Raw genomic sequence first — 24,999 nt, 5'->3', positions numbered from 1 at the left:
TGGCCACCTTGGAAACGCTAACCTTCCCTGTCTCTCCTCGCCCTAATCGCAATCACAAACCCTCTGTTTTCATTGCCATTAACAACTCAGTTCTTCTTTATTACCCTATCCCTATGTTTTCACAGCATGTCATGTGTTCCCAACTACCCGGTTCTTTTTCTTTGGTTACATCTTGAGTTATATGACTCCTAATAAGTGTTCTTTAACTTCACCAATAAAATATACTGGATGGAGATTAACATTCAGGAAGGTTGGTGTAAGCATGTCTCCCCTCTCAACTATAATTTGTTGGCTCTTATTATCATTGTTCAGTCAATAAATATTTATTGAGCACATATTTTATTCCTTACATGACACTAGGTAGAGTAGACTCAAATGTCAATAAAATACTCATTTCATAAGTAGGGGTTCCTAGCCCAGGGAGGGAGATAATATGTAAATGAGCATAGATAACACAGATACCATAAGAGGAATAATGTAGTTTTGTCCAAAGAATGGAGTTCAGGAGAGTGTAAATGATGCCACCCAGAGAACTGAGCAAGGGAGTGAGTCATGGGAGAGGCAGCAACTTTGGGGTTGAAGCTGGAAAGATGAGCCCATCATTTCTAAGACACACTTTTTCACATTTTTACATTTCCAAACTGGTATGTATCATACCATCACTGGCAGCCAGGTAGGTGGGTAACCATGTCATAGTTGTTATCTGACACTATCAGGCACAATCAGGAAAGTGCTGGCATCAAGACCTGCAGAAGAGCGCACCTGGGGGGCTCAGTGGTTGAGTGTCTGCCTTTGGCTTTGGTCGGTCGTGAACCCAGGGTCCTGGGATTGAGTCCCACATTGGGCTCCCCACAGGGAGCCTGCTTCTCCTTCTGCCTATGTCTCTGCCTCTGTGTCTCTCATGAATAAATAAATAAAATCTTAAAAAAAAAAAAAAAAAAAAAAGACCTGCAGAAGAGGTGTCAGTAGCTTAGAAGAAAGTCCCAAAGAGGCTAGTAGAGCACTCTTAAGAACCATGATAATAGGAGCGCCTGGGTGGCTCAGTGGCTGAGCCTCTGCCTTTGGCTGAGGTCGTGATCCTGGAGTTCTGGGATTGAGTACCTGCAGGGAGCCTGCCTCTTCCTCTGCTTATGTCTCTGCCTCGCTCTGTGTGTCTCTCATGAATAAATAAATAAATATTTTTTTAAAAAAAGAAAGAAATGTGACAACACCCAGGCACCTGATGGCAGAGAGGATGATGCCCTATGGGAAACCAGAATTAAAAAGTGATGAAGGGGGATCCCTGGGTGGCTCAGTGGTTTAGCGCCTGCCTTTGGCCCAGGGCGCGATCCTGGAGTCCTGGGATCGAGTCCCATGTCAGGCTCCCGGCATGGAGCCTGCTTCTCCCTCCTCCTGTGTCTCTGCCTCTCTCTCTCTCTCTCTCTCTCTGTGTGTGTCTATCATGAATAAATAAAATCTTTAAAAAAAAAGTGATGAAGGATAAGAGTGCACTTGTGCTGAGCACTGAGTAATGTATGGAAGTGCCGAATCACTATGCTGTGCATCTGAGACTACTCTAACACTGCACGTCAACTATATTGGAATTAAAATTATAAACTTGATTTTAAAAAATAAGTGATGAAGGGCCACCTGGGTGGCTCACTGGTTGAGCATGTGCCTTCAGCTCAGGGCATGATCCCAGAGTCTCGGGATTGAGTCCCACATTGGACTCCCTGCACGGAGCCTGCTTCTCCTCCCTCTGCCTATATCTCTGCTCTCTCTCTCTCTCTGTCTCTTGCAAATAAATGAATAAAATCTTTTAAAAAATAAATAAATAAGTGATGAAAAGATAAAACTCTTATGCAATTAGATAATGTGATGACCGCACAACCTGTGAGTAAACAAAGACCCCCTAAATTGTACACTTGGAAAGGGTGAATCTTCTAGCTCAACTTTTTTTTTTAAGCGGGGAAAACAACTGGGGAAGATTAGAGATGTTTTGGAAGTGGATGGCAGTGATGGTTGCACAACAATATAAATGTACTAAATGTCACTGAACTGTATACTTACAAATGGTTAAAATTGTATGTTTTATGTTACATATATTTTTTATCACAATAAAAAATGTGGGGGGACAGATCCCACTATGAAACTCTTCCTCATCTATGCACAAAACTATATGCTGATCAACTTTCACCTCACCAGGAGTTCTGTGCAAATTATGTCCAAATGAGAGGATCTCTGTGTATTACAGCTACAGGTGATTTAAGAGTAAAAATGAATGCAGGAAGTTGTGAAATCAATAAAATATAAAGCTAATCATTATGAACTTCCCCAGATAGCAATAAGAGAGGTAGAGGTGGATGCCAAGTATTTCTTGGGGCAAAATCCTAAAATTCTGGGTTGACCACACATGTTCAGACCAATAAAACCACTTGCTAGAGCGCCCCCAGCAGGTGCTGAAGTCAGCATCTGGCTCTCAGTAGCCAGCCCCTTTTTACCTCCTCTCAAATGACCACAGCAGGGGCCTCACACCAGAGCCTAAAAGCCTGGAGGACCAGAGCAGCAATTGTGACAGTAACAAAGATCAGACTTGCAAAGTTGCAAAGAACTGGTCCCAGGTCTTCCTTCTAGAAGCAGAGGACCAACTCCCTATCATTCCCTCCTCCAAGCAGTCCATGCAGCCCATCTCTGGACCATCCCTACAGCCAAGTGCAGACATGACATGTCATTCCCAACCTTATAACAGCAGTGTTTCTCTATCCAGCTAGCATATCCACCTGCTGTGAGCTCACTATCAAACCAAGAGCCACAGTGAAAAGACACAACACTCACCATGGACACCAAATTGCTCAGTGCCCTAAACCCTTTTCAAATAAGTAAGTTCGGGATGCCTGGATGGCTCACCAGTTGAGCGTCTGCCTTTGGCTCAGAGCGGGATCCTGGGATCCAGGATTGAGTCATGCATCGGCCTTCCTGCATGGAGCCTGCTTTTCCCTCTGCCTCTGTCTCTGCCTCTCTCTGTGTCTCTCATGAATAAATAAATCTTTAAAATAAATAAATAAGTTCACTAAGATCAGAGCTCTCTGTTTGGAATGATCTATGGGTGATAACTCCTCTCTAGGGACTTTATTTAGCTTAGTTTTCAAAATTGGCTAGCTGATAGGAAGGTGCATTGCCAGGCCCCAGTGTCTGACCAAATCCACAAACAGCAGTTAGCCTTGGCCCCTTAGCTATGAACAGCCAGCCTCCCAGGCATCAACCACAAACTTACCTGCCAGCACCTCTCCAAAGAAAATCTTACTAGAGAAACTGCCTGGTCCAAGAAACTTGGACCAACAGAGCAGAATACCAAGCTCAAGGCCTCCTGGGTTCTTTTGAAGCAATGCAATGTTTAGATTGATTTTTACATTTCACATGTTACTAGAAGGCTAGTTACAATTTTTGTTTCTCATAAAGTCCACTAATCTGGCTATACCTTGCTTGTTTGTTTATGGATATGTGACTGAGGTCAGCCAATCTGCCTGTCTTACCTTTGTCGCCTTCTCAGAATCGATATGATGCCCATTCTTAGGAGTATGGGCTTTTGACAGAGACCCAGATGTCACTGTTTGGAGTTTTATATTTTTTCTTATTACATTTTAATCTCAATTTTGGGTCGTCATTCTGACTTATTAAGATGGTTTTATACCCTATTTTTATATCTCATATATTAGCTATCCCTTCTTTCTAGCTTTGTGTCCATCCAAATCCATGTCAGTCTCTTCACCAAAGTCACTAATTAAAAAAGTTGACTGTGATGTTAAAAAATAGTTACAAAAAAGAAGCAGACTGAATGTAAACCAGAAATACTTTAATCAATTTATTTTATTGATATGATTTTTAATGTATGCATAAAAATTATATATGATTTTAAAATGTCTAAGAGAGTTCTTTTAGTAAGCATAAAAAATCCTAAGTGATAAAAAGTTTATAAGATCATTTAAGTCGCAGCATGTTTCTTCTTTTTATTGGTATAAAATAATAGTATGTCTTGCAATCCATCAGGTCTTCAAGTTACTGAACTCCAGTAAGAATTTGCCAAGTAGGACAAATAAGGAAGAGCTCTCAAAAGATTCTTGCATGTACAGAAACTGGGACCTGGAAGAGAATGTGACTTACCCAGGGGATTAGCTGGTTGGTGCCCATGCAACATGGTGGGAAGGGAGAGATGAGAGTGGGAATACAGGAGATAACAGATTTTAAAAGAAAGTGGTCCATACCACTTTGAAATGAGGGTACCATGAAATGAGGGTCTCATTCATTAACAAACAGGGAATTGGGAATTTGTGACCAGAAGAGTGGTGACTTAAGATATGGCAATGAAGGGATGTTTCTTAAAGACCACTCAGGCTTCTATGTGGGTGAAGAATGGAGGAGCTCAAATCTGCATGCAAATGAAGGCATTGCCTTAGAGCTGGCCCCTGGGTGAAATGTGACAGAGATTAAAGTCTAAGCAGTGACAGTTACAATGAGTTGTTACTCATTAGAATGGCCAGGAATGAGTGACCATTAAAAGTAGGAAGTGAGGGTCAGGCAGGCAGAGGTGACTAAAGGTTTTTAGCTAGAGTTACAAACTGGATGTGGCCTTTGGCCAAAGGCCATCCTCACTAGAAGGCAGTACTCTCTCACACTTGCTCTCCTTCTCTCTCTCTCTCTCTCTCTCTGACTGGACTTGTTTACTCCTTGCCCTAAGATGTGAGAACCCACACTTATTTGGGGCTCACAGGCATCTGTACTTGGATCACACATGGTTCGGGGCACATTAAGGACCTCAGTCGGGGATCCTTGGGTGGCTCAGCACGGTTTAGCGCCTGCCTTTGGCCCAGGGTGTGATGCTGGAGGCCCAGGATCGAGTCCCATATCGAGTCCCACATCGGGCTCCCTGCATGGAGCCTGCTTCTCCCTCTGCCTGTGTCTCTGCCTCTCTCTCTCTCTCTCTCTGTCCAACATGAATAAATAAAATATTTTTTATTTGCAAATGACATATCAGATAAAGGGCTAGTTTCCAAGATCTATAAAGAACTTATTAAACTCAACACCAAAGAAACAAACAATCCAATCATGAAATGGGCAAAAGACATGAACAGAAATCTCACAGAGGAAGACATAGACATGGCCAACATGCATATGAGAAAATGTTCTGCATCACTTGCCATCAGGGAAATACAAATCAAAACTACAATGAGATACCACCTCACACCAGTGAGAATGGGGAAAATTAACAAGGCAGGAAACAACAAATGTTGGAGAGGATGCGGAGAAAAGGGAACCCTCTTACACTGTTGGTGGGAATGTGAACTGGTGCAGCCACTCTGGAAAACTGTGTGGAGGTTCCTCAAACAGTTAAAAATATACCTGCCCTACGACCCAGCAATTGCACTGTTGGGGATTTACCCCAAAGATACAAATGCAATGAAACGCCGGGACACCTGCACCCCGATGTTTATAGCAGCAATGGCCACGATAGCCAAACTGTGGAAGGAGCCTCGGTGTCCAACGAAAGATGAATGGATAAAGAAGATGTGGTTTATGTATACAATGGAATATTACTCAGCTATTAGAAATGACAAATACCCACCATTTGCTTCAACGTGGATGGAACTGGAGGGTATTATGCTGAGTGAAGTAAGTCAGTCGGAGAAGGACAAACATTGTATGTTCTCATTCATTTGGGGAATATAAATAATAGTGAAAGGGAATATAAGGGAAGGGAGAAGAAATGTGTGGGAAATATCAGAAAGGGAGACAGAACATAAAGACTGCTAACTCTGGGAAACGAACTAGGGGTGGTAGAAGGGGAGGAGGGTGGGGGGTGGGAGTGAATGGGTGACGGGCACTGGGGGTTATTCTGTATGTTAGTAAATTGAACACCAATAAAAAATAAATTAAAAAAAAAAATAAAATAAAATAAAATATTTTTTAAAAAAAGGACCTCAGTCAGCTCTTCAAAGCTTCATTTACACTCTAGGAATTGTCCAGGTGGAAGGAGCGGTGTGAGTTTTTGTCCCTCGAACATGGCAATCCAGGCTTTTTGGAAATGTATATTTAGGGCTGACTCCATCAGGATGGAATTTGAGTCAAATATTTTCATAATCACTTGTTGTCTTTTTGCCACTTAGCCCTAACAATTCTTTTCCGGTCAAATGTGCACCACTTCAAGGTAATCACCATCTTTCTCCAGGGCCAAAAAACAGTGCTCACATTCACATGTGTTGACTTGCAACTAGGCTGGAAGAGAGGAAAGGGCACGGCAGCTTGCTGACACGCACGGTCCATCCTCCCGGACAATGGGGCTTCTCTCACTCCGAAACCAAGGCCAGTGAGTTTGAAAGGTTTGAGAGGGTTGGAGGCAGAATGGCATCACAATGAAGTGTTTGGTTTTAGAATCTGGAAGACCTTTATCTCTGGTCTGCCACTTATTAGCTGGTACCCTTGGGTTGTCAGTTTAATCTCTGAGCCTCAGCTGGTTTGTAAAATGAGAATGGGAATAACACCCACTTCACAAGGGTTCTTGTGAAGATTAAACAAGATAAAATGCTTTGCACAGTGCGTGACACATTATAAACACAAAATGATGTGCACTAAGATGAAAAAACCACTGTGCATGAGTTGGAGGTGGGTAGTTTGATAAGCTTCTCTATCTCTCCAACAGCAAGTGCAGGCAGAAAGATAGGGTCAAGCAGTGTTTCTCAAACTTTTGAGCAAAATCCCCATAAGAAATACTTTTTGTATTGTAACCCAGAACGCACAACAGATACATGATTGGAACAAAACAAGTTTTACCATATAATTACCATGCACAACATGGGAGGCACTCTGAGACTTGATTCTTTATTGGTCTATTCTGTTTCATTTATTTATTTACTTTTGAAATTTTTCAAACCTACAGAAAAGTGGGGCACCTGGGTGGTTCAGTCAGTTAAGTGTCTGTGTTTGGCTCAGTCATGATCTCAGGATCCTGGGATCAAGTCCTACATTGGGGTCCCTGCTCAGTGGGGAGTCTGCTTCTCCCTCTCCCTCTGCCCGTCCTCTCTCCCTGGCTCATGCTCTCTCTTCTCTTTCTCTCTCTCAAGTAAATAAATAAAATCTTAGAAAAAAAAAAGAAAGAAAGAAACTACAGAAAAGTTGAGGGAATGATACAAAAACACTCTTTACCTAGAGCAGAATTTCCCAACCTCAGCACCACTGACATCTCAGACCAGATGATACTTTGTTGTGAGGGCTGTTCTGTGCATTGAAGGATATTAGGCAGTGTCCCTGGCCTCTACCCACTAGATGCCAGTAGTACCCTCCCCCTCAGTTTTGACAACCAAAATGTCTCCAGGTACTGCCAAATGTCCCCTGGTGGGCAAATCTGTTCCCCTTTGAGAACCATTGACCTAGACTTACCAATAGTTAACATTTTACCATATTACTTTATCTTTCTCTCAATACACGCTCACGCACATATGCTTCGAGATATTTTTTTTGGTTGAACTATTTGAAAGTAAATTACAGACATCATGGCACTTGATACTTAAATAGTTCAGCATGCCTCTCCTAAGAATGAAGCCATATTACACCCAAAAAATTAACATTAACAATAATTAGTAATATCTTCAGTACTATCTTTTTATTTTCTAAATTGATTTCATGATCCACTTGTGTGGGTCATGACCCACAGTTTGAAGCTTAGAAAAGGAAGATTCCAAGGGCATATTTACAGGAGTTTCACCAACACATTGCTGTTGTTCCCTCCTCGGCTGCCCGGCCCTGCAGGGTACCCAGGAGCTCTCCCAGGCGCCGGTGGTGTGTGCCCTGGCCTGTCTTCCTAGGGTTGGAGGGAACTGCCGAGCTGGCGCATGGTGGCCTGACCACATCACAGGCCCCGGCTTGGGTTCAGGTTCAGGCAGGCTGCCCACCCTTTCCCTGTTTGCTAAGCTCCTTTCCTTTACCTGCACTGGCTCCAGGAAAGTGGTTATGAGTTGGTCCAGAAATGGCCAACAGGCAAGGGCTGAGACACATGAAAGTGTGTGAGTCACTGGCCGTCTTTGATTTTCCTGACCTTATAAACCTGGCCTTTGTATCTAGCGTCAGGACCCAAAGAGCAGCGAGACTTGGAAAGTAATACAACCACAAGCAGAGGGGGACCTAACTAACTACCAGAACCCCCTGCAGGTCTGGAAAGATCACTGAGGAGCAAGAGTAAAGAATAGCTTCTCCCACAGGCCCTGAGTAGCACCTTCCATTATCCTGGCAAGGAGGGTTCTTTTGTGTTTGCTCTTGCTTTTGTTTTCTTATGAAGGCTTGAGACCTGGGGCACCTAGGTGGCTCAGTCAGTTGAAAGGCCAAGTCTTTATTTCAGCTCAGATTATAACCTCAGGGTCCTGGGATGGAGCCCCACATCAGGGCTCAATGGGGAGTCCGCCTGAAATTCTCTCTCCCTCTCCCACCCTACCTCCCCACATTTGCATGCGCACTCTTTCTCTCTCTCTCTCCAGATAAATAGATAAATCTTTAAGAAAAAAAGTCTTGATACCTGTGTAGGTCAGACTTCCTTGAAAGCCAAGGGTTTCTCTAGTTTGAAGATGAAAAGTAGGGAAGTTACTGTGGTATTTGAAAAGAAAGAATTGACTACAGTATGAAAAGCCAAGGAGAAACCTCCACTGGAAAAGACTATTAAGTCTAGGAGGCAGTTGCTATGACAACAGCCCATCTCTCCAAAGAAGACCCCAGAATACAGGTTCCACCTCCCCAAGCCAGAGTGCTGGAGTGAAATACCACCCGACAAGAAGAGACGAATGGTGAAGTTCAGTGATGGGGTCATAAAGAGAAATGAATTATCCCAGAAATGAAGAAATGCCATCTCCATGGCATCCCATAGGCTGCTCCAGTGTATCAGTCCAAGGCTGAAGAAGACAATTCCAAAGCAGCCATCATGGCAAGTATAGAGATAAGAAGCAGCCATGGATGGGAGTGCCACAAATATTCACTGGTTGGAAACTGCTTTCATATACTATTATGCACACAGTGCCTTCAAGGTGTTTATGACAATCCAAAGTTATCTCATTTAGTTTTCTATCTGTCCTCCATACTGGACTACAGGGACATGAGATCCTTGTCTGTTTTGTTCACTTCTGAGAATAATGCCCAGCTGACATTTGAACAATGAGAGAGTGAGCAGGCAAGTAAGCAAGTGTACATGGTCTCTCCTCAAACTGTAATGAGATGGATTCAATTCACCCAGATTAATAGAGGAAGAAAGGAAAGCATAGTGATGTCAGTTCATTCAGTTAATCAGTGGTAAGCCTGGGCCTTAAAACCAGAACTCCTGATCCTGATCCTCACATTTGCCTAAAATAAAAAAGACGTAAAAATTGTCCTCATCACTTACTTCTCTCAAGCCCCTAGGACTTACAGATTGTCAGACTCATAGCACAATCCCAGGGCTGGTGGCTTTGCATTCATCAGCTCAGGACTAAAGTCAGCCAGATGCTTTCTCAATCTGTGGGGATCTTTCTTTGCACCATTCTCATAAAGGCACAGCATGGTGAACCCAGGGCCTGAGAAGTGACTTCATTTTGTCTTCGGCATCCCCTGCAACCCTCACCCCACCCATAAAGATGGGCACGCATCACCCTGTGAATGCTGAAGATGCCCATCCAGGAGCTGACACCCAAGCAGATCATGTTCTACAGTCAGAATAGTGTTGCTGGTTGACATTAGAGAAAATAAATTAGATAATATTAAATTCTAAGAGGCCCAGAGGAATAAAGTGACTCAAACAAGGTCACAAGCAAGTTGATCTAGGTAAATTAATTGAATGTGTACTTAAAGGGAAAGTGAAGAAAGAAAAAGAAGGAAGGAAGGAAGGAAGGAAGGAAGGAAGGAAGGAAGGAAGGAAGGAAGGAAGGAAAGAAAGAAAGAAAGAAAGAAAGAAAGAAAGAAAGAAAGAAAGAAAGAAAGAAAGAGAGAGAAGAGAAGAGAAGGAGGGGGAGAGGGAGGGAGGGAGAGGAGGGATGGAGAGAGAGAAGGAAGGAAGAAAGGAAAGAAAGGCAGAGAAAGGATGCAGGAAGAGGAGCAGAGGAGAGGGCAGGGGAGGAAGAAGGAAGAATGGAGGGAGAAAGGTAAGGAGGTAGGGAGGGAGGGAGGATCCCAGAGAGGGGAAAAAAGACAGTTATCCTGTGGTACTTCAAGCATTTCAGATTAGTATGTGAGAGAAGAAGCATTTAGGGACATTTAGGGACAAGGGGACCTTCCCAGAGCCTCTCCCACTACTGGCACCAGTGATCACTCCCCTGCCTTCCCCCAAGCAGCTATGACTTCTTGTCAATTGATCCCACTCCATCTCTTTTAAAAGCATCAAGGATTATGCTGATTTATCACCACAGAATGCAAGTCTCAGATATCACAAGGATGCTGTACAAGAACAAGCTAAAAACAGAACTGAATTCTGTGTCTTCCCTCAAAATTCCTAAAATTGGGCAGACACACACACACACACACACACACACGCACACGCGTGCTTTGCTCCCCCGGCCTCATTCTTGCCATTGCTGCCAGCAATTCTCAAAGCCCAGCCTAGAGACTCACTGCACATGGGGCTCCCTGGGGATCAACCCCAACCTCATGCATCCGTGGCTGAGCCCTGCACTGCCCTAGTGCACCCTGAGTGGATAGAGCTGTGAGGAAGGGCATCCTCTGTTGATGCTGTCTGTCCTAGGCTCTAGCTGGTGCTTTTACAGTACTGTTAAGTACTATTTAGTATTTAATCTTTCCAACAAGCCTGCAAAAATCCCCTTTTAACAGATGGGGAAATTAAGGCTCAGAAAGACAAGGTACTTTATCCAGAACACAACTAAAAATCTGCCTCTGAAACTCTGCTCTTTTCATTAAACCAAACTCCTAACTCATCATTCTAATTTATTTCAAGCTGAAAACACATAGCTTTCAATTCCCCAAAATAAAATTGGCCATATTTGCTTCAGGCTGGATAATGAAAACTTTAAAATTTAATTTCATCATGGATAATACTAAAATTGCAAATTTGGGTGAAAAAGTCAAGGACCAATGTTAAGACTAATCTCAACCTAAGGGAGACCCCCGTGGACAGAAGACTGAGCACTTGCACATACTCTCAGGAAGAGCCAGAATGTGACTCTTCACCAAATCCAGCAGTATCGCTGGCTCTCAGGCATTATTAGGTCCTCCAAGGTTTATAACAACAGCCTCCCCACACCAGGCTGTGGCTGCATCAGGCGAAGCATGACCAAAGGAATATGAGAGCCTGACAAGGGCTCTCATTACTAACTAGAGAGGATTCAAGCTTGCCTCTGTCTGGAAAGCATCCTTACGTTCCAATGTGCTGTTCTGAGTGGGAGAAGAAAAAGACACAGGGTAAGGGCAAAAGTTCTGGAGTTGGATATAACGCAGGGAACGTGCGTGGGGTGGACTCAACCATCAAATGTCTGCTCATCAAAAAAAGTTATCAGCCAGGGATGCCTGGGTGGCTCAGTAGTTGAGTGTCTGCCTTTGACTCAGGGTGTGATCCCAGAGTCCCGAGATTGAGTCCTGCATCAGGCTTCCTGCATGGAGCCTGCTTCTCCCTCTGCCTGTGTGTCTCTGCCTCTCTCTGTCTCTCATGAATAAATAAATACACAAATAAATAAATCTTAAAAAAAAAAAAAGTTACCAGCCATTGACCCAAAGAGATTCCTAGGAGATAAGAGCAGGGCCACTCAATGATTTTTTACCAACCTAGTGGTGCCAGAGACTCACTGTGGGGTAAGCAGGGCTGAAAGATGGTCTCATTCTACTGAAAAGCACCCAAGTCTGAGGCACGCACCAGAATGCAAGTGAATTAAGTTACAAAGAGAAACTCAACCCCACATGGGCCCCCATCTCCTACATTGGCATAATCTTAACCTGCGGCAACTTTTTTATTTGCCGTGAGCCATCCACGTCACAAAGGCCAGAAACGCTCAAAATCTCTTTGATCAGCACTTTCATTGTAGAAGACAGGTGTGAAACCGAATTGCAGCAGAAGATGGCCTGATGAACAGACCAAAGGTGATTTGATGAATCAAAAGTTTAATGGCCTCACCCTGAGAAGAGCCTGGTGCGGGTTGATCACTCAGGGATATTTTGCCAAGGAGACTGCCAACCCCTTTTCCTCCCATTCCTGCAGCTCTGTGAAGGCCAGACATAGTCTAGGAGAGTTTTAGTGAAATTCCTCTCCCCTGTACAAAGCAAGGACCACATCAGTGGCATTTCTCTTCTATGGCTGGGCAATCCTGCTTCAAAGACTACTCTTTTCCCAAATGCCATGGGTCATTTGTTCAGGCTACAGTCAAGTCCTACAGGTCTGGGTACTCTCTTATCTCTCTCTAGTAGCTTAGTTATCCCTCCCTCATCCAACATCTGTGGTTCCCACAGAGATCATTTAACTTCCTGAGTTCAGGGTTCAGGTTGGCCCCCCAGGTGCTGATAAGAATATTCTCACATAGAAGAAGAAACTGTGGCAACATCTGAAAAACACATCTAGGACTTGATCTGTCCAGATTATTAACACAAAGTCTCTGTAGTTCACCACATTGGCTAAGATGTTTCTTTAGTGAAATTCTTCAGTGCTTCATTGGTTAGGATACAGGTTTGGCTACTTCAGAAAAAACCCAAAACAATCAAGGTTTTGACAAAATAGAATGTAATTTCTCTTTCACATAATATATATAATATAGGACTAACACCATGGCACCATTTGGGACAAGGGGTTTATATTTTATTGCTCTGCCAACCATAGTCATAATCTTTATCTTCATGATCTAGGATGTGGCCTGGTAATGTCCATGCTTCTATCACTAACGGCAGGACAGAGGGTGATGGAAATTCAAAGTAAGCTTCTTCCATTCATTCCGTTATTTATTTAAAAGATATATTCATTTATTCTAGAGACAGAGAGAAAGAGAAAGAGAGAGAACAGCAGGGAGGGGTAGAGAGAGAAGAAGAGAGAGAATCTCAAGCAAACTCCCTGTTGAGCATGGAGCTCCACCTGGGGCTTGATCCCAGAACTCTGAGATCATGGCCTGAGCTGAAATCAAGAGTCAGATGCTCAACTGAGCCACCCAGGTGCCCCAGCTTCCTCCCTTTAAAGACATGACCTGGAAGACACACACATCACTTCTGCTCACCCCATGGCCATAACTGAGTCTACATCTGAAGTCCACATCCTAGCTGCAAGGCAGACTGGTCTTGTAGTAGTCTTTAGCTGCGCAGCCTCATGCTCAGCTGAAAACTGTGTATGTCTATGTAAAAATGGGAGAATAGATATTGTCTCTGCCCGGATGCTATTATTTCTCCTTTCCACATCTCCATTGCTTTCCCTTAAAGGCCCACGGCTCCTTAATGAGACTTAGTATAGCCTGGTATATAAAATTAAATGAGAAATATGCTGCTTATGGAGAGCAAAGATGTCACATGGATTCAGACATGATTTTAATAAGTCAAAGTTCAATGTCTGTATTGTATCATTCCAAAGTTCAAGATGAGGGGCGTTCTGGGTATGGGGAGCATGTTTGCTTGAGAGATGGTTTCATGTGAGGAAAGAGTAATAAGCAGGAAAAGGAGCTTGGAGTTCCACTGGACAGGGCCCTACATGGCAAGACTAAGGGGACTGCTTTCTTTCTTCATGCTGGATTTCATTTTTGTGTACATGTTCAGGGTTACAGAGCTTCATTGTGTTTCTCTGTAAGTAACTGAGTGTACATAGATAAAAATCTTTAGATCCTATTTGTTCCTGAATAAGGGTCAGCTCTATGCTTGGCTATCATGGACCGAAGTCTATAACCTGATTGCCTACTACAAGCTAGCTCTATCATCATATTTCCTCCATCCTCCCTTTATTATCAGTGAAATGTCCTGTCCTGTTTTTAGCTGAAAAAGCAATCTCTGAGCTCTGGAAAAATAAATAAAATGAAAATGAGATGTAATTATGTATGGTTGCAACCATAACCACAGGCTTGGTTGGTATAAATGTTGCAATATTTTATTGGTCAGCTTCTGATCCACCACATGAAACATTTTTTTTTTAATTTCAAACACTTCTCCCCACCTCTATTGACTACATAATCATTCAAACTATTGTTCCCAATGGACCAGAGGGGGTTACGTGTGTGTGTGTGTTTGCAGCATCCAGATAGGAGGGAGGGGTTTAACTAATATATCATTGCCTTCTGTGGAGAAAGAGGGGACATGTATAGTCACCCACTTTAATATTAGTCCAGCTCATTTTTCTTGACCAGAACACCTCACTTAATAATTAGCTCAACTCTTTCTGTGGCTTCATATATAAACATGCCACATTTCAAAGTACATGAAATAAGTATAGTAAAGTATCTGTGCAGTTTAAGGAAACTGAATTCCCAAATTTTATTCTCTGGGCCTGATTGGGCTCCATTAGCCTCCGGTATTCTTTCAACAACAACAAAAAATTGTCCCTCCCATTATAAAATCCATGTAATAAAGATGTTTGACCAAAAAACAGAGAAAATGAGCTCCCACAGAAAGAAATGAGGAAGGAAGGAAGGAAGGAAGGAAGGAAGGAAGGAAGGAAGGAAGGAAGGAAGGAAGGAAGGAAGGAAGGAAGGAAGGGAGGGAGGGAAGAAGGGGAAGGGAAGGGAAAGGAAGGGAAGGGAAGAGGAGGGGAGGGGTGAGTAAGGGATATATGAGGAGATCCCCCATAAACACCAAGCTTGAAGGCTCTCCACATGTATGCAAAGGTCACCCTCCCTCCCACAGTAGCTTCTGAAAACATCCACTTCTCTTTTAAATACAAACTGTCCAGCCTTTCTTTCAAAAACTACCCCTCCACAAATAACACATGTGCTTAGAGTTGGTCAACAAAATTGATCATTTCTGCATTGGTCAGCCCATATTTGAAGAATTTACAGGCTGGAAAGGCCCTGGCGGCCAAAGGGGGGAACTTCTGCCTCAAGGAAAGATGGAATCCAAGCCAGGGATTCTTGGCCCCTGTTTAATAGCACATAGAAACCTCAGAGTGTTGGGAAAGAAAAGAAAACAAACAGCTGAAAAATCAGATTTTTCTTTCCCCCTCTGTAGACGTTTTTTGAGTTACAAAAAATCCTTCGATGTTTTGCAAGGTCTTTAGACCTCTAAACAAACCAATTAATAATTTTATGAGCAAATCAACTTGCTTGTCACACAGTAATATAGTCTTAAACTAACAATGACATTTTGGAGCTGTAAACTCTACGTTTGTTTTATGTTGTACACATCCAGATTTTCCTCAACTTCACACATCTAACAATACCTCCCATTGTTTCTAGTTATGTAACATTCAATTTGACAGAAATGTATTGAGGCGCTGCTCTGTGCCAGGCACCACACTAGACTCCAAGGATAACACGGTGACGTGCCCGCATAAAGCTTACAGTCAAACAGAGGACATGGGCTTTAAGCATCAAAGCACAAAGAATTCAGTTTCTTCTGCTATTGCTCTCAAATCTCAAATCAATTTGAATCTAACTTAACACAAACATGCCACTGCCGAGGGCTACCTCCCTCATGGAAGTGGGCCTCCCCGGGTGCGCAGATGGCGAGGTGTGTCATAAGTGTGCTCCTCGGAAGCCGCGATGCCACACCCACTTTGCTCTGCCCTTCATTTCAGGGCACCTGTCCAACCTCCAGCTGCCAACCTGCGCCTCTGCCTACAGGCTTTCCCTGCCTGCTGGAGCGTGCTCTACTAGGTCATTAACTCCCACCACCGCCACCAGCATCGGCCCTCGAGCGGTAACTGGCAGGAGGTGGTGGCCAAATACCCCAGCAACCTTGCGTCTTGGGAAGCACACGGAGAAGGCGTGTTTTCTGCACTGGCGTCCCCAGCTTCCGAAGGAGAGCTAGCTCCCTCCACAGGGTCGGCCTTCTGCTAACTTGCCTGATAAAGTGCCCTTTGCTGGCTGCTTTCCCCTCCCAACTTACTTCCTCATTCCCCTGCAGTAGTTTCCTAGCACATCTCCTACATAATGTACTTGAACTCAGACCCTTGCTCCGGGGTTGCAAAGAGCCTGCCTGATGCATCTCCTTCATAAAGTCAATCAGCATTCAGGGGCAGCTACTGAGCTCCGACTGTTTCATTTTTCTGATTTAATTTACTCATTTTCTCTCTCTTTAAAGAAAGAAAGGTGGCAGTGTCTCCTACACATGGTGAGCTTTTCGAGGCAAGTACACTAAATCACGTGGCCTTTCTTCCTCTGAGCCACTGTGTCGTGAAATTTGCCATCGTGGCCACACAAAATCTCTTCTCTTTCCGCTGACACCTATTTCCTGTTGTTCTGTTCCCTGGTGACAGAGGCCCAGAAGGGGGAGAAGGATAGGAATGGGGTGAAATGAGCCACTGGCATGCCCTCTCCACAATAGGAAAGGACAAATAAGTCCAAAAATCTCATTTTTGAGTGATACAAGAACAAACGACCCTTTATAAAGGTCACATGGAGTCCGCATTCTTCACTCCTCTCTGGAACTCACAAGATCGAACTACATTTCTGTGGTCTCCACAGAGGGGCATTTGCCAAGAAGCCACCGAAGCTCTCTCTTGTTTATTTTAGGATGTCTAACTTAGCAAGAGTCAGAAACAGTTTGATCAATTTAAGTCAGATACGGGGATTTAGTAACGATGCAGGAGAATCTCATAGACCAGCCAAAGGTGTGGAAGAGCAGAGATCCAGTTGAGTTTGGGAAGGATAGAAACCCCTCACAATGGGCTCTGCCCCTTTTCTCTGCTGCTTTCTGTAAACTGACTTAATGCTTCTCTCTCATTAAAGACTGTTTTTCTTCAAGTTTTCTCTAAATTGCTATAAGCAACAAAATCTATATGCTTTAAGGAGAAAGGGATGTTTGAAAAAACCTGGATGTCCTCAGACATTTGGCTGACAGGTACCTACATGACCTTACTGGCTGCTCTCACAGCCACTTCCGTTCTGATTGGTCATAGCATCCACTCAGGTGGAGTCAGTGCCTGGCCATACTATTAACTAAGTATCCTGAAAATCACCCTGATGAACTCACAAAATCATTGAGTGTGAAGAAACAGGCTTTATTTTTTTTTTAAGATTTTATTTATTTATTCATGAAAGACACACATAGAGAGGCAGAGACACAGGCAGAGGGAAGAGAAGCAAGCTCCATGCAGGAGCCTGATGCAGGACTCGATTCTGGAGCTCCGGGATCACATCCTGAGCCAAAGGCAGACAATCAACCGCTGAGCCACCCAGGCATCCCAGAAACAGGCTTTAGACTGAGCTTCCCAGAGCAACTCCCAGAACCCAGCAGAAGAACTGCCACCAACTCCAGAGCCACTCTGCCTCTCCCATCCATCAATGCCATCAAGATGGAGCCCACTCAGCCAAACTGCTCGCTTACATAATTCCCAAAGTCCCTCTTTGGTTGATTATCTGGTTGGGGTAATCTAGGCCATCATTGTACACTCTTTCTGCAGAGAAAGCTGGGAAGTGTAATTTGGTTTATTTGTAGTTTTTAGAACCCACCTTGAAATGGCAAGATTCATAAAATATGGCATATCAAAATGTGGAAATATTCACAAGATTTGGGCAGGCACACATGACAGTGTTCATTATAACCCACAAGGCAGGGGAAGAAAAGGCCACAAACGATACAGCTTATAGTATCAGCCACTGAAGAAAGACTAGCCTATCTCCAATCTAGTCTAAAAATCCCAAGAAACAGATCTTTGACCCAAACCATTAAGCACCCCTCTGAAATAGTTATAGGGCCATGAAAGAACATGGTTCCTCCTGAGGGAACCACATATGTTTTGGGGTGGAGGGGTAGATAGATGAGGGATGGCAACCTGAAAAATAGAGGTTTGAGGTCATTCAAAATAATAAGTAATCACAAGATTAGTTAAACACTATGTAAGGGATCACTGAAGGATTCACATTCAAAAATATTTCAGTAAACTGGGTGTCAACAAATATGAATCGCCCAAATAAAGGTGAACACTGGGGGCTCCCTGGGTGGCTCAGTGGTTTGGCACCTGCCTTTGGCCCAGGGCACGGTCCTGGAGTCCGGGGATCGAGTCCTGCGTTGGGCTCCCGGCATGGAGCCTGCTTCTCCCTCTGCCTGGGTCTCTGCCTCTCTCTCTCTGTCTATCATGAATAAATAAATAAAATCTTTATAAATAAATAAATAAATAAATAAATAAATGTGAACACTGGGGCAGCCCAGGTGGCTCAGCGGTTTAGCGCTGCCTTCAGCCCAGGGTGTGATCCCAGAGACCCGGGATCGAGGCCCCACTTCGGGCTCCCTGCATGGAGCCTGCTTCTCCCTCTATCTGTGTCTCTGCCTCTCGCACGTGCTCTATCTCTCTCTCTCTCTGTGTCTCTCATGAATAAATAAATAAAATCTTTGAAAAAATAGATAAAGGTGAGCACTGGGGAGTAGCAGTCCAAATGAAAAGTAAGCACTTACAAAGATGCTAATCATCATCAGTCATTAGGGAGATTCAAATTAAAGCCACAAGAAGATCCCACTACTCATCCATCAAAATGGCTAAAATTAAAAAGCCAAATACTGGTGAGGATGTGGAATTCCTGAAACATTCATGCTTTGCCGTAGGGAGTGCAGATACTTTAAAAAATAATACAGCATCCAAACCTCCAGTTACAAGTCACAGTGATGAAACGTACAGCATAGGGAACATATTCAGTAATATTGCCATAACTTTTGTGCGATGACAGATGATAGCTACACTTGTCATGGTGAGCATTTCATAATGTATATAACTGCTGAAATCACTGTTATACACCTACAACGAATATAATCCTGTATGTCAACTATACTTCAATTAAAAAATAAATTAAAAAACAAAATAAATTTGAAAACGTAAAAGAATACCATTTGTTTTAAATATATATTCACCATCCTCCTCTAAGAGAAATGAAAGCATACATCCATATGAAAACATATATATGAACACGCATAGCGGCTTTACTCATAATAATCTCGACTGGAAAGAGTCCAAGGGTCCATCACCTGGTGAAGTGATAAACACATGGTGATACACCCATACTATGGAACGCTACCCAGCCGCAGAAAAGAATAAACGAGTGATACACCCTACAACATGAATGCATCTCAAATGCATTGTGCCAAATGAAAGCCAGTTTCAGAAGGCTACAAACTGCATCTCTTTTATACAAGATTCTTTTGGAAAGGCAAAACCATGGTGATAGAGGTGGTCAGGGGCCAAGAGGTGAGGGAAGGGGATTGACTATAAATAGGAAATTTGGAACTTTAGGGGGTGATGTTCTATACCTTGATTTTGATGGTAGTTATGCAGGTGTGTGTACATTTGTCAAAAGTCATCAAATTGTACATCTGAGATGGACAAATTTTATATCATGTAAATTATACTTCCATAAATTTGACAAAAATAAAGAAAAACAAACTGCTCACCTTTTCCTGCCTTTTCTGAAGTCTTCCATTCTTGTGTGTGTAATGTCTGCAGCATGAGATATCCTTTTTTGAGTTGTGTTTTTTCCAATTGTTACTCCAATCATTACTCTTTCTTACTAAAATGCAAATTCTCTGAGGGGAAGAAGTCATTGAAAACCAACCTAAGCCAGTTTGGTTACAGGCACCATTGGTTCTTTTTGGTAGAAGCAGTAGCTGCTGAAGTTGGAGGATTCGCAGCCTCCTCATACCCTCCGCATCCCGTTATGTTGATGGGGAACCTCAAACCAAATTCTCCCACATATACACACATACTAAGAAACAACTTATTTAACAAGTAAACACAAAGCCTGTTTGTGTATAAAGCCTGTTCTATAAGCCCTGTGAAGTCTAAGCTCTCTACCCTTTGAAATGTTTTGACCACTACCTTATATAAAAGATTTATCTGAGAAAGACAAGGCCACATTCCAGAAACAAGAACCTGTTACCCACACAGGTGGCATTAGGTAACCAGACATTCCTCCTAAACCAATGACTGGATATAAGACCATTTAAGGATCAAATGCCTGTTGCCTGCTCTAAGGATGCAGGATGCAGGCTGTGCTAGACTCTTCTACCCAAATGTTTCTGCTAGTGGCCCTGAAACATTTTCACCCACCTATACACGTATCTCATATTCAGTTTATCAAACTGAGGCCCACTTTTATAATGCAGGCTACTAGCTATTACTCTCACCCACAAAACCCCCTTGTGATATTCACTATGCTAATTAGCGAAGCATAAGGCACTGAGCAAGGTATGGACCGTGTTAGTGTTTGTAGCAGCTGCCTGAACTTCCTGATTAGGATGAAGCTGGTCACGCCCTGGACTGGGTGTTCTTGGCAAGAGCTGCTACCCTTGGAGCTGGAACCAAAACAAATAGCACAAACTTAAGATTCTCTGTCTATGCTGAACTTTTTGGAAGTAAATTACAGACATCTCTCCAAAAACATATCCTCTCTTCCTTTAAACTCTTCATAAAATTTCTGACTTCTAATAGATGCTTAGTAACTGCTAATGACTTAATGTTAAGCAAATTAAGAATCAAGGGTTTTTAAAGGGTCAGGCAGAGAGGAGGGAAGGAAGGAAGTCTCTGGCCTCCTGACACTCCTTGCCTTTGAAGGTATAGACACTCAGCCCTGGGCTTTGCCTCAGCTTCTAGTATAGCTTTTTGAGAAGCTTTTGGGGCCACTCAGGCGTCCCCCCTTTAATTCTTAATTCCCTTAAAAATAAATAAGTAGAACTAGAGAACTGCATGCACCCACTCTACATTCTCCTGGCCATTATACCACAGGCCTAGAACACAGTTGGCCCTCACTGAATGCATTTTGAAAAATAAAAGAAGTAGCACAAAAACACACAGACCTGCTACTTGATTTTGTGGGATGGATAGTAATGCACCATTTATATCCACATGTTTTCTCTACTTTATGTCTAATGGTCATATGTGCAAATTTACCAAATAAATTTCATAGGGATGGCCAACGGGTACAAGAAGCATAGGGTCATACCAGAAAATTGAATTCCTGACCTTGTTAACATCATCTTTTCACTTAATTATTCTTTTGTAGACAATGAGAAGAATATATAGTTTGAATCTTAGGCAATATATTTTGAATCTCAGGCAATGTCATCATACCAGTGAAAGTAGGAAGTCACTTTCAAATATTTTATCAACATTTTTACTCAAAAGAATAAGGACAGAATCATTGAATAAAGCATAGAAGAGAATAAGACAGACATGGAGAAATGTGGAGCATTTAAATCAGACCTTGAAAACCAGCAGCCCAAAAATCTGAACTATATATAGTTCTGTATATATATATACATACACACACATATATAGTTTGGCCTACACAGTAGTGACCCATTCCTTGATTTTAATTTTTTTAATTAGTAGCTGATATGTAAAAATTGGGATATTTCATATGAAGTCAGATCTCTTTCTCATTAAAATATTAAATAATATTGCAATGTTGAGTCACAGCTCTCTCAAGGCCCTGATCCTGAATTTCCTTTAGCAGGATTTCCATCACTTTCGGCACATGTTCTGTTTCTGAAAATTACCATATTTCCCTAATACCCATTTTTAAAAATTGGAACTTGCAATCTTTAATTTCAAGTATATTTTCTGAGACACTATACAAAACAAAATCCAGAATAGCGTTCTAGAACTAACATGGTAAAAATTCCAAACCATGAAAATACAGAACTTATGAGTAAGAACAGAAAAGTTTCAAATCAGGTGCATTTATATTACAGACCAAGGATAAAATACGCTAATGTATTCGTTTTGGTGCATCTACCATAATTTGGGCCTTCAGCCAAATCACAGAGATAAATTTAGAATCAATCAAAACCATTAGGATTATTAGTTCCTACGTAAGAAAAGCAGGATTGATAAACTCCTGCCAAAGCAAAAATCAGTTCTTTGGCCTACGTCTGCTCTTCTACACCATAATTGCAAAATTCCTAGTATGGATACATCACAGCCAGGAAATGGAGATGACCCAAGCTATGAACCAAAAATTGGAAGGGACCGCACTAATTTGTGAAACCCAGTACTGAGCTGAAATCAAACATCATTTTTTTCTAAACTGTGGACTTGCCCCAAAAGATTTCTATGAAAACCAATAAAATTCAATTAAACTGATATGAACTACAACTGAACCAAAGTTTTCTGAAAGTTAAACCAGAACACTAGAGTATATTCTGAACCAAACTAGTATTTTGTTTGTTTGTATCTCCTCTGCTAAGTATCTTTAGAGGTCTTCATACTTTTGTCCCGGTTACTATGCATATCAAAACTATAGGAAACATATTGCAATCAGTCATGAACTCTTTCCAACTCTGACAGAAACTGCTAGTTGCCAACCAAACACCCATTCCATTCTATTTCTTTAACAAAACCCAGATTTAGTCAAGAAGACGATCTATCCAACTTTTTTTTCCTCACCTCCCTTGGATCTCCAAGAGTGACCACATCTCAGTTTCAAACTATGAGATTTAAGCAGATGTCAGGTGGAACTCACAGGAAACTTTGTTGCCATGGACCCATTCTATATTCTTCCATCTTGGAATTCAAGTACATAGCTAGAGTTCCAATCATAAGACAAACTTAAAGATGGAAGCTATGCACTAAGATGACAAAACAAAAATAAGGACACGGAGATGCTGATATCCTATGGGTCCATTCCGGCTCCAGACTTCTTTCATATGAGAGTTAAACAACCTTTATTGTGTATGAGCCATTGTTTCGAGGGTTTTCTGTTATATGTAGCTAAATCTTATTCTAACTTATAAATTAAGTATCCTAACACTATAGAAAACAACTCAGTATATCTTTTATTCAACAAATATTCACTAAATATCTACTATGCATCTAGCATGTATTAAAGATACTGACATATTCCCTGCTCTCATGGAACACAGAACACAGAAAATTTGGCTAGATCATTAAATCCCAGACTCAGCTTCATTGTTAACTAATAATGTCTTTGAACTTGGAGAAACTACTTCATTTCTCATAAGCCTGTTTCTTCATATGGAATATGATGAAGCTTAACCACATTTTCTCAGGCCATTCATTTCAAGCTTTCCCATTGTATGATACAGTTGGGTTTCCACAGAAAGTCAATCATTTTCTCACTCTCCACGGAAACCTATCTCACCCTCAGTCTCAGAGGCCAGTAAATACAATCCCAAATGAACCCCCTCCAACCACAGTTAGCAAGTCCAAGGCTAGACGGACGATCAGATTCTCCCTTCTGAAAGTCTGAAATTGGAAGATTTCAATACTGAGTCAAGGTCACATGGAATGGGGGTCAGGGTAGGTGGCATGGCAAACCAGGAGCATGTGTGAACCAATGTTTGGGGAGCAGAGGCACGAGGCAGTAGGGAAAGTTGCCTACATAATGAAGCAGGAACATGCAAAGGAAGAGCAGATACGAAAATCCAAAGGTACCAAACTGGCAGCCTGAAAAGGCAGATCTAGTCCTTATTTAGATTCTCATTTGGCTCACATTTTTAATAATTTGTATTAGTTGTCGACATTTTCAAAAGAGGAAGTTTTGCATAACATTCTGAATTTCCAGCATCTTCGAATTAGTGGGAGAGCTGATGACACAAGACCCTCTTATTGCACAGCCACAGGAGACCAGAGCAGATATGTCTAAACAAGGTGAGTTATGTCACCACCTCCCTCTCCCCTCATCTTGCACCATCCTGTCTCCTTCATTTCCCCTCCCTGTGGGGCTCTGGTTGGTAAGTGAGTTTGAAGGCTCTGTTCCAGGCAGTGTAGCCTCATAAGAAAACGACCAGCTCAGCCACAATCGTCCAATTTCAGTGTCCCCTGTGTAGCCCCAGCTCTGTTTCAATGACCTAGGATATTTATGAGATTCCAGAGTCAGCAATCAGGAAAGCCAAGAAACCCCTAAAGGCTCAGAAATGGTCAGAACCAGGTACTTCTGAGGCAGAATGTTAAGGAAGGACTAAAATGAATGTTAGTTGAAAACCAGATTAATAGCAGCTCACAGAGACTACCACTTAAAGCTGAGATGGAGCAACAGAGACCAGATTTAGCCTCCGACCAGACACAATTAATAAAACAGGCAAAATAGATGCAACAATTGTTGTCAAGACATTGGCTATTACGCAACAAACTACAGCTATTGCTGAGAGACAGGAAATAAAGAAGATGCACCCCAGGACTATCTCAGCAGACTGCCTTGAGATAGCTTCTACTTCCACCAAAGACTAGCAGAACACACATTCTCTTTAATGCAAAAAGATCATTTACCAAAAGAGCCCATAATCTGGGCCATAAAACAAGTCTCAATGAATTCAAAATGACATAAGTCAAACAATGTATGTTCTAAGACCAAAACGAAATTAAAATAGAAATCAATAAGGGAGGGGCACCTGAGTGGTTCAGTCAATTGAGCGTCCTGGGATGGAGCCCCGCATCAGGCTCCCTGCTTACTGAAGCCCTGCTTCTCCCTCTCCCTCTGCCTGCCATTCTGCCTACCTGTGCTCGCTCTCTCTCTGTCAAATAAATAGATAAAATATTTTTTAAAAAAAGAGAGGAAACCAATAAAGAAAACATACCTTAAAAATCCCAAATATTTGAAAACAAAATATTATTATATTATTTAATTATAATTCTTAACCCATATGTCAAAGAAGAAATCAAAAAAGTCATTAGGAAGTATTTTGAACTGAAGGACAATAAAAACACAATATATCAGAATTTGTGGGATACAGCTGAAGCAGAACTTAGAGGGAAATCTATAGCACCAAACGATTAAATTAGGTAAAATAAAAAGAAGAAAGTCTCAAATCAATAACCTCAGTTACCTTCCAACTTAAGAAACCAGAAAAATTAGATCAAATGAAATCCAAAGTAAGCAGAAAAAAGGAAATCATACACCAAAATTTAAAGAAACAATACTAATCCTATACACTCTTACAAAAAAT

At 42.2% G+C, this 24,999-nt stretch overlaps 1 long non-coding RNA gene across 7 annotated transcripts in view; it reads right to left on the bottom strand.

The window, feature by feature from the left end:
* Positions 1-22,623, bottom strand: part of LOC140600382 (uncharacterized) — a 141,704-nt gene extending 119,081 nt beyond the window's left edge. For 2 of the 7 annotated variants that reach the window (XR_012003638.1, XR_012003644.1), the window contains exon 1: positions 22,481-22,618. This is a non-coding gene — a long non-coding RNA (uncharacterized lncRNA). Of the gene's footprint in view, positions 1-22,480 lie in introns of all 7 variants that reach the window. The other 5 variants (XR_012003641.1, XR_012003639.1, XR_012003643.1 and 2 more) reach the window with 4 other exon arrangements.
* Positions 22,624-24,999: the final 2,376 nt, after the last annotated feature.

Source organism: Canis lupus, chromosome 11 (assembly GCF_048164855.1).
Source record: "Canis lupus baileyi chromosome 11, mCanLup2.hap1, whole genome shotgun sequence".
Classification (NCBI taxonomy): Eukaryota; Metazoa; Chordata; class Mammalia; order Carnivora; family Canidae; genus Canis; species Canis lupus.
The sequence above is the reverse complement of the archived record's forward strand: the minus strand, read 5'-3'. Positions and strand labels throughout refer to the sequence as shown.